An 11,281-nucleotide genomic window follows, 5' to 3' on the forward strand; every position below is an offset into this window, starting at 1 on the left:
AATAGCGCGTTTTCGACAGTGACGCGGGTAGAAATATCCATGGAGTCGAAATCCCCATGTAAAAACGGATCCTTCATTTCTTTTATCAAATAATCCTCCCGTTACATATTTTGCAAGTAAGCATGCAAACGGATTTCAAAAGTAACGGACGATTTGAAAAAAATTGTATTTAAGAAATCGTTTCATATGTTTTCATCATAAAATAATCCTACTGCTACGTAATTCTCAAGTAAGAATGCAAACAGATTTCAAAAGTAATGATAGTTTAAAAAAAACACGTATTTACGAAATTGATCATCGAATAATCCTTCGCAAGTAAGCATGCAAAAAAGTGATTTCAAAATTAATGCGAGTGAGTTTAAACAATCGTATTTAAGAAATTGCTTTGTTTGGTTCCATAGAAAGCCTGCAAAAAGATTTCAAATTAAAGTAATTATGCATGCACGTAAACCATTCTCAAATCAACTCGAGTAAGAAGTGTGGATTTGAAAGTCATGACAGGACGAAAGGATTCCATCGCAAGACAGCACGTCAAAACAGGTCACAAACCGACACTCATCATCTAAGAGAATCATTTATTTGGCAACTCAGTTTGTGTGGTAACTACACACTTATTTTTGACCCTGAAAATGCGCCATAGCTATTACCCAAAACTAAGACTGACCAATTCTGTACGCCCCTTTTTCAAAGCTGATTTTGACCAATACAATTAAAACGAAAAGCATAACTGATACAGAAAGTATAAAAGTACAAGGAGGCATGTTTAAGAAGGGAATCCAATACAGTCTTGAATTCTGAATACCACGTCGTGGATTCCAGATTCCAGGTACTGGATACCAGTCTTTATCAGTGGAACTTTGGACTCTGGATTCCAATGGTTACTGGGATTCTTGATTCCTTGAGCTGTATCCGAATTCCGTATTCCAAAGCCCAGGATTCCTGATTCCACAAGCAAGAATTTCTGACATTCCGGAATCCGGATTTCCTTACACGGGGCAATCTAGACAATTTACGTTTACTTTTACAAGCCATAGTGTTTATATACCGTTCGATTTTACGCAGTTTTCTATTTAAGCACAAATATTTCGACCCTCAGGCAGGGATGAGTGTAGTGAGAAACTGGATAAAACCGAACAAATCTGGCTTTCACGTTACGCCTGAGTGAGTGTTTTACAATAGTGTTTCTGTCCTGGTTTCCTGAGAACACCTACAAACGATAGAGAATAATATCAATGAAAAAAAATAGAGCACATAAAAAAAAACATTAACAATACTTTTTACATTAGAATGGTTGTGAATTTGTCAAGAGTATTTTCGCGATTGTTCCTCACTCGTCACTTTCTCGGCTTTAATCTGCGCTGTTTTACAGAACGCTTTTTTTCCCCCGTAAGTTCATTCAGCTTATTAAATATTTCAGCATTACATGTCCAATATGAAATCCAGGCACTTGCTAAATTTAAGCGTCCAGAATGTACTAGACTGTATCTCAGAGAACTTCAATCTCAAAAATTTTCCCAGAGGAGCATTCGCCCGAAACTCCCTAGAAAAGCGCTTCGTTCGCAGTCCTGATGGGTGCTATTGCGCCCATATTACCACCGTATACTATTGCTGGTTTGCACGTGACGTCACGGCGGCCATGTTGGTGGTCAAGAACAAAAGCATTTCTCTCCTCTGGGAACTAAACTCTTTTTTCATGTACATTCTTCGAGGAAATATTCTTTTGTTTTGACCCCAAACATGGCCGCATTGTCACGTGGTTGCAAACCAAGAATATCTCTAGGCCCCCTCTATCACAAAATCCTCCATCTGCCTCTGCTTGTCAGATCAAATATATGTTCATATGTTCCCGTGAAAGATACATAAAGAACTGCGGAAATGAAATCAAGTGAAGAATGATCCTCGCAGTTGTGAACGCATTTTGCGTAAGAGGCCTGAAAAAATTTAGGACTTCAATAGGATTTGAACCAGCCATTTTGCAATGTTCACTCGTGAACACCGTTGAAGGCCTGATTTTTTTTTTCCAAGCTTCTTACGCAATTGTATAAATTGCGTTCACAACTGCGAGGATCATTCTTCATTTGATTTCATTTCTGCTGTTCTTATACGTGATTTATTTAGTAAGGAGCTCCACGCGAGCGTAGCCCCACAGGCATACCAATGTAAACTAACCCAATCAACAGGTATGGGAACCAAATGCAACTCGAAGTTATTTTGGCGGGAAATCGCATAGCCACCCGCGTCTTGTGAGGCAGAGACAACTAAAGAGTCAATAAAGACGAAAACGGACGAAAACGGAAAGCGTCTAAAGTATTAAGCTTAGATTGTCATGTCCTCAAATTTGGAATATAGATAAAGAGAAAGACAGAGAAAAAGAGAAAGTAGGCGACAGGTCAGCGAAGTTTAACGAGAAAAAGAACGACAGAGAGATACAGCGAGAGAGAGAAAACAAAGGAAGGCATTTTTTTTGTTGGAAGAAAACATGAAAATTTTGTAGCGGCGGTGAGAAAATGAGAAATGCCAGGCGGCCACCAAGGTAAAAATGAGCCGCAGTGAAAAAAATAAAAAAAGAGTGAACAAGAACACGTACGACATTTCCTCCATAAAACGTGTAACTAGGAAGTTTCTGCGAGTTTCACTTTGTAGTTGGCAAAACAACAGCAAAGAAATGTTCAAAAGTGTGATGCACGTGCAAATTTGCTTTTTTGGATAATTAGACCTATTGTTATTTTTCACCGTTCTCGTTGCCTTCGCCGCTTAGCATTACACAAGTTTATATTTTGTTTGAGAAAACTATAAATATTATCGAGAGCTTCGCCTTGAGCCCTGGCAGCGGGGAACATATCAACACATAATTGACCAGCTCCCAACATCAGTGGCGCACCGGTATCGCGAGGTCACGGGTTCAAATCCTGTTGAAGTCGTGAATTTTTTTCAGGCTTCTTACGCAATTGCATAAATTGCGTTCACAACGGCGAGGATCATTCTTTATTTGATTTCGACTATTTTTCACTGTAATAACCGTTAACTTAATTCAGTAAGTACACCTGTAAGTCACTGATGAAATTGGAAAGCTTTTTTTTTTAATTACTGGTGTTTATGCTGCCATTCCCACAACAATACTTCCCCATAGTTTTAAGTTTTAATACGAATTACGAAAAACTTTTCCCAAATTGGAGCACCGCTTAGATTCCTACAAATTGTGCCATATTGTTATAAAGCGCATCAGAACACATGTTTGTAAAGTCACAACAAATCACAAAAGAGGGAGAAAAAAAAAAGAAAGAAAGGCACACTAAGAAAGACAAAATACTGAGTGAGTCAATGAACTTACTTTTTCCTCATTATTTTCATTGTAGGTGTTCCAGGTGATTGCGTTTGATGAAAAATGAAGTTTGTAGCTGGTGGTACCCGTGCGACTATCCTTGTGGCCCTGTGTTGCTACTGCACAAACGGTGTACTCCTTACCCATATCAACTTGAAGGTAGTCTGTTCTGTCAGTCGTGGTATCTGTACACCACGCTCCATGTCCCCTGCTGCCATTCAGTCGGCCGTAGTATGGGTAATACTCATAATTATAGTATGTGCTTGCCGTCATTCTAGCGTCAGGAATTGAGCTTTTGCTTGCTACTCCTAATGGAACACATGCTGAAAAACAAGAAAATGACAGTTTGATTCGAACGATTATAATGATTGTTAAATCAGTACTATTATAAATAAAATATTACCAAACAGTGGCTCTTAAACTGCTGATCTCTTATTGGGACCCCAAAATGTGTGTTCTGCAAAATCTTAAGACTGCTGCTCAATGTTTGAATATGATTTACACGAACGGCGGAGTTTAATTTGGAGTCATATAATCGGAGTTAAAAGAGTGATTATTAGCAAGTGAAAATTTAAAAGGGAATTCATCAGCTTGATGGAATCACAGGAGAAGGAATAAGAGCATTACTATTTGATTCCGACTCCACTCACGATTCCATCGCTTACCATCTAGAAAAAAATCACATCTTCGAAGTCGGAAGTAAAAGACGAAGGGGCATCACCACACTTCTCAAGAAGGGCAATTTTGCACGCATTATAGTGCCCGATCTGTCAGCGGTTTTAAGGAAGGTGGTGGTAGGTACTTTAAGTAGGGTTATTAAAGTGTATCAAGACTGCATTTAAAATAATGTATTGACATGTATACCCATGTAATGTCATGTATACCCATGTATAACCATGTATTACCATGTATAGCCATGTAATGCCATGTGTAGCCATGTATTACCATGTAATGCCATGTATAGCCATGTATAGAGCCATGTATAGCCATGTATTACCATGTAATGCCATGTATAGCTATGTATAGCCATGTATTACCATCAAGAGACTATAAAGGGGACAGAGAGGCCATCCCCCATAGACACCCTATTCCATAGGTAATTCGTCTCGAGTTATTTTTAGAATTGGGATAAAGTTACCTCGCGCGAGGCGTGGATGTTTCGTGGAGGTTTCGCATGACCAAACGCCGTGCAAAACATGTCGGGCGAGAGGCAATGAAAGCGTAAAAAGATCGAGAGCATTCTTGAATATTGAAGCGAAATGAGTAGGCGCTCACCTGGGAAAAAGGAATTGCTGGACTCTTTGACAACCCGTGAAATCAGTTTAACTCGAAGTTGTCGTAACCTCAGTGCTTTAATAAAATGAGAAATTTCGCCGGTCTATAGAAACCGGTCGTTTGTACAATTTAGGGAGTTTAAGATCCAACGACGCGGACGACAACTAGAACATCAAAGAAACAATAGGTTTAATTAGCAAAAAAACAACTTCGCACGTGCAACACACTTTTTTGTTCATTTCTTTCCCGTTTTTGCACGACTACGACGTGAAAATGCCTAATTTCGCTTTTTATGGAGGACGTAAATAAGCAACGACGAAATTTTATTTCTCTTTCTGAGCTTGAATATGGTCCCTTGAAATTCAGCTTTAGGAGGGTTCGCCTACAGTTGACAAAGTAGGTGGGTAGGAATAATCGCTATAAAGACTGAAAAAAATAAACATCAAACCAGAAATTGCTCTCTTCAAACTGTAAATTATAAATGATCCTGAGAGAATATTCAGTGTGTTAAGGATTTCCCTGCTCTACTGTTAGCTCTATGTAAGAGAGGAAGGGCGATTCTTTTTTAATTTCGGTTTCGCTGACACAGCTTTCGCAGAAATCTCGCTGTAGTCGTTTTCGTCGACAAAAGGAATAGCAAAATCGCTCTCCGCGTCTTCCCCCATTTTGTTCTGCGTCATTTCGTGAAGGACGCGTGGCTCTCAGCGTGGGTCATCCACGCGGAACACATTCGAGCTATGTGATTGGCTGTTGTTTAATCCTCCTCGAGATCTGTGGTGTTAAAAATAACTCGAGACGAATTACCTATGGAATAGGGTGTATATGGAGGATGGCCTCTCTGTCCCCTTTATAGTCTCTTGATTACCATGTATTACCATGTATACCCATGTAATGCCATATATTGCCATGTATTAATATGTATAGCCATGTATAGCCTTGTATAGCCATGTATAGCCATGTATAGCCATGTATTGCCATGTATAGCCATGTATAGCCATGTACATATACATGGCTATACATGGTAATACATGGCAAAATATATGGCATTACATGGATATACATGGCTATACATGGGTATACAGGGGTATACATGGTAATACATGGCTATACATGGTAATACATGGCAATACATGGCTATACATGGTAATACATGACAATACATAGTAATACATGTCAATACATGGCTTTACACGGTATTACATGGCAATACATAGTAATACATGTCAATACATGGCTATACATGGTAATACATGGCAATATATGGCATTACATTGCTATACATGACATTAGAGCGGTTTTCACTTGACTGTCGTAAAACCAAAACCAAAGTAAATACACTAGCCAACCAAAGGGCGTAGTAAAACCAAAACCAAAACCAAAACCAATCCCTTTCGACAGTCAAGTGAAAACCGCTCTATATAGCTATACACGGCATTACATGGCTATTTTGATACATTTCTTGATACACTTTAATAACCCTACTTAAAGTACCTACCGAGGTGGTATTTTGAGCAGCGTTTTTAGCAATCTGGCGTATACTTAAATTACATTTGGCCAAGGAGGGAGGGGGAGGGATCTATCACGCATCACGCTGACCTTTTTAAGGCATCACACATAACGTAAATAAGGTGCAATTGCACGATTTTAACATAGCAATATCTCACCCACTGAATGAATCAGGTCCAATAAATATGCACCTTATTTACGTTATGTGTCATGCCTTAAAAAAGGTCAGCGTGATGTGTGATAGGTCCCTCCCCCCTCCCCCCTTGGCCAAATGTAATTTAAGTATGCGCCAGATTGCTAAAAACGCTACTCAAAATACCACCTTTTAGACAGTTTTTAGCTTACGGCAAACGGCAAACGGCAGATTCAAGTTGAGAATTTCTCAAAATAGAAAATGAGCAGATAAAAACAGCTCAAAAAAATTCTTATTGGTAAAAAATTGCGTGAAACCACTAATTTACCGTATTTATTCGATTAAACGTCGCCCTCGAATAAATGCCGTTTCATGATGCGGCGTTTATTTCAATAATAGACTCAAAAAGCAAATTCAGTGATAATCTAGGTTGAGCCTAAAAAAATATTTTTCTTGATTGTAACAATGTTTTAAGATCAGTACATTCGAAGCTCAAAGGAGTTCATCTTAATTAAGCTTTGGAAATTTGCTTTCATTGATAACAATGTTTTTCAGCTCGAAGTGAAATTCAAATGTTCAGTTACCTTACTATTGTTTGCAAGAAATCAATTGAATTTTGAATTAACGCCGCCCTAGAATAAACGCCGCACTCGAATCACGAAAAATCTAATAAACGCTGTGGCGTTTAATCGAATAAATACGGTATGTTTAGTGAATAATGCACAGTAAACGACAAGTAAAAGGGAAACTTGGTCAAGGGGTACAGATTTGCGTTTGCCGTTAGACGTGAAAGTGATGCTTAACCTCTCTATTAACTATATTCACAAGCACGATTCCAGGAGTTCAGATAGCAGAGCGCGGAATTTAGATGGTGGGGAGCGAGTTAAATCGTACGCGGAGAAAACGAGGGGATGATAGGAGAGAGCGAGAGTTTTCTCCCCTTTTTCCTCCATAGTCTCTCTGTAGTCTCCCCTCGTTTATTTATTTTTTTTTTTTTCGTCATAAATTTTTCGCCTGCCTTCTACAATCTGAACGCCTGGAACAGGCTAAGAATATAGCGAATAGAATTTCTAGTACGATTTTGACAGGAGATTAGGCGAGCTTGAGCAACGAGATAAATGACCAGAAAATGAAGTCATGACTGTCTGTTTTTGATTTCTGTGTTTCTAGTTTCAAATGATATTCACCAATCACGGCAATCCAAAAGGAAAATCACGCGTCACGCGTTATGAAAATAGTAAACCGCGCACCCTGCTAAGCCCGGTCACACCTCACGCAGCTAATGTGATCCCGATCACGCATCACGCTGATAATTTGGGGCCATCACGCGTCACGGAAAACTTCTTTGCCACTTTGCCACCCTGTTACATTGGTTGTGTACATGGCGGATGGAATTCAATTTAAAAAGCGCCCCAAAGTTGCGCTTAATTAGAATTATCATCGACGTGCGGGACCTGATTATGATAACAGCGCCCGAAATAGCCGACTTTTGCGTCAAATCGATTGGAAATCGGACGATGTAAAGGTAAGGACTGCTCTTTCGTGATATGATATTGCCTGCGGAAAGTATGTTAAAAATATGCTAAACAACTGTTTCATTTTTCAATGTACATGAGCGAGTTTCGTTTCACGATTCCGCGATTAATTAAATTTTACGAGCCAGTTTAATAATATAGGGCTGGCGAATGTTGCATAGAAAATCGTGGTCCGGTATTTTCCGTCTCGGTGCCTTGAAAGTAAGCCTCGAATTTTATAGCAAAGTTCTCTCCACGTGTTGAGAAATTTGCCATTCGTCATTCTTAGAGAACGAAGGCGAAAGGGTAAAGTACAGACCAGTTATATATGCCTCCCTATTATTTCCACAAATTCTATGGTACTGATCATGATATATGACGATACCCATATCAACGAGTCTCGACTGCAATAATAAGCTCTATCTTACCCGACTTCAAGGTTACTTTCATAGTAGAGAAAGTCGCCTTAAAAATTTCATCTGACGAGGCAACACAAGTATATCTTCCCGGGTCCTCACGCTCTCTAAGGTTCCAGATTTTCAAAGTTCCGTCAGCACTGACGCTTGATCTTTCTGCAGGTAGCTTGCCGCCCTCCTTCCTCCAAGTGATTGTTGGTTGTGGATCTCCAGCGGCCTGGCAGCGGACTGTGATATTCTGATCTACGCTCACTTCAAGCTGTGACGGTGGGCTGACAGTAAAACGGGGCAACTCAACAACGTTAAGTTGTGTAACAGCCGAGTCATGTCCTAAAACATTTGAAGCTTCGCATTTGTACAGACCAGAATCACTTTTTTTAACACCTAGTACTGACAATCGTCCATCTTTCTGAAGGGTTCTTGCTTGCACCAGGCTTCCAGGATTTTTACGCCAAGTGATCTTTGGTGACGGGAAGCCAGTCACGTGACATACCGGTAAGGTAATGTTTTTGCCCTTAATAACATGAGATGGGCCAAATGACAAAGATATCTTAGGTTGACCTGAAGAGACAGACATACAAAACAAAATAATATAAATAACAAGTCAAACAAAGACTTCACAGAAGACAAAATCTAAACCAAATTTTACTCAGAACGAGCTGTTAAACAAAGGAACAAAAAGTCATTGTTGTCGTTTTGTTTTGTGCAACTTTCGGTCAATCTTTTATTATTCACTAAGTGAAATAAAAAGTTTAAAAGGAAAACATGCAATTTAAATAAACTAAAAACTTCAAAAGGTTGACTAATGATGCGTTTACACAGGTAAATTAATTATTCATAGAAAGGAAAGTGTGCATGCCATGTCATCAATTATCACGTCAGCTCCATGTTCTTGTTAAACATCGTGCAGAAGATTAAAGATAAACCACATCAAAAATTAACATTCTTAACCCTATTCAAACCGGGGGAGTTCTTAAACCCCCCTCGCGACTGGAAAAGATGAATTAATTTCTGGGAACATTTTTTTTGAGTCGTCGTGAGGTGATGCTCAACTTTGATGTTACCATGGCAACCGAGTTTTGGCAGCCTGGTTTTCCAAAATTTTGCTTAATTTTTCCTATAAATAGGATTTACTTCTATGTTTAGTTATTAATTATAGCATTACAGTTAATTTACCTATATTTTTTTAATCAAAGTTATTATAACTGTTATGGTAACGCAGGCTTTTTAATGACTGAATTGAGATAAAAAGAGAGAATTGAAAATGATCAATTCTATTTTTTTAAAAGTCTAAATTACTCCCGGAATTTTATAACTTGATGAACTTGTTGTTTCCTAAACATCCTTTTTTCCACACAGTTCTTTCTTTTGCCTTCTGCTAATAAATTGAACGTCATTGTGTCAGCCAAGTTATGCCTAGTCGTTGGAAATGACGAGCACGTTATTCTCTGTAATTTTGGTGACCGCACAGCGGTTTTGAAGTTATAAAGGGGACACCTCCGAAGCCTTCCTCGGTCGCTGGAAAGCCAGGTCTAAATAGGGCCGCATATGAGTTCAAGAGAAATCACCGTGAAATCCGCCGAAATCGCAGCAAAACTGGCACAAAAAAGCCGCGTTCGTTAGTGGACCGTAGAATTGACTAAAAACCAGAACGAGCTGATCACTTCGTCTTAACAATCAGTTACTGCTTACTTTCTACAACCAGACTCGCACGTTTTTCTTCCCTTCCCAGAATATTTCGCGCCACGCACTTGTATGTCCCAGCGTCCTCGAGTCGCACTTTATTAAACTGCAGCAGACCTTCTGAGGAGACCTTTGTTCGGTTGCTAGGAAACACGCCGCCTACACGTGACCAAGCTAGTTGTGGGACGGGATTTCCCGAAACAGAACACAGTAAAACCGCAGTGTTACTCTCGTTCACTGTCAGATGAGAAGACGAAACTGTCACTTTTGGAGACGAAATGGATTCTCCTGGTTCGCCTTTCATCCTGGAATACCCGGTGCACCAATATCGCCTTTCGCTCCTTTTTCTCCTCTTATTCCTGGTGGCCCCATAATTCCTTGTTTTCCACTTCTGCCAGGCTGTCCCATCATTCCTTTTTTACCCCTCCTCCCTTGGTTCCCTTTGTCGCCTTTGGGTCCATCTCTCCCAGGAGGTCCCGTCATTCCACGCGGGCAAACGTTCCAGGTTCCAGTGTTTTGACATATCTTCTTAAAGCTCGAGGTAACAACATCTTCTAAGACCTGCTTCATGTTAGCTGACGTATTAAATGGTTGGTTATTTGTGATGTGCCGCGCAACTCTACGCAGTTTCTCATTGGTACTTTCCTCTTTTTGCCTTGGTTTCTTTAGGAGCATTGAATTTCCCATGGCTAATGGGAGAAAAAATTAAACGCAAAAAGTATCAATCAATCAGCAACTTTGTTCAGTTATCGATTAATAAAATTGTGCTCACTGACAAACACATTGCCATAAATCTAGTAAAGTGGACTATTAAAAAAAAAAAGCTAAATACCTGCCGGTAGCCGCCATTTATACAAGGAAAATATCAGTTTCATGGGCGAAACTCAGTTTTAAAGCGCCCGATTTCCGCCCTTAAAATTCTCGAAAGCATGCTAATAGAATTAAAATTCCATACATTATTAAAAGTACTACTCCAAGGGCTAGATGTTTAAACACGTGTTCAAACGTAGGTTTGCGCCGCAATTGATAACTATCCAGAAGGACCCCCAGCAGAGTAGGGAAACAATTGCGTTGTCCATCGGATCTATAGATTTATTTTGAACAATTGGGGCCAAGATATTTTCGCATCGCTTGCAATTTTGCGGATCTTTCTTTTTCAACGTGCAAGTTTGTTTCCGTAAGCCATCGTCTCTTGCGTCTCGATTTAATAACAATATACGTGACAGTTGATAGCAATGGCCCGCAAAAAGTTGTCACGCCATTCCGTAGGGAACGAGTGCACACCACCATAACACCAAACCCAAACCCTCCCTCGTTTCAATTAAATCATTGTGTTCATGGAATGCAATGCCCGCGATGAATTCGAAAGGAGCTAGCGTTAATGGATTAACTTGTTAAGAAAAAAATATATATATCGTCAAACTTTTCCTCC

At 39.6% G+C, this 11,281-nt stretch overlaps 1 pseudogene; it reads right to left on the minus strand.

The window, feature by feature from the left end:
• Positions 1 to 561: 561 nt before the first annotated feature.
• Positions 562 to 10,534, minus strand: LOC140945139 (uncharacterized; annotated as a pseudogene).
• Between the last annotated feature and the right edge of the window lie 747 nt (positions 10,535 to 11,281).

Source organism: Porites lutea, chromosome 1 (genome assembly GCF_958299795.1).
Source record: "Porites lutea chromosome 1, jaPorLute2.1, whole genome shotgun sequence".
NCBI classification, from domain to species: Eukaryota; Metazoa; Cnidaria; class Anthozoa; order Scleractinia; family Poritidae; genus Porites; species Porites lutea.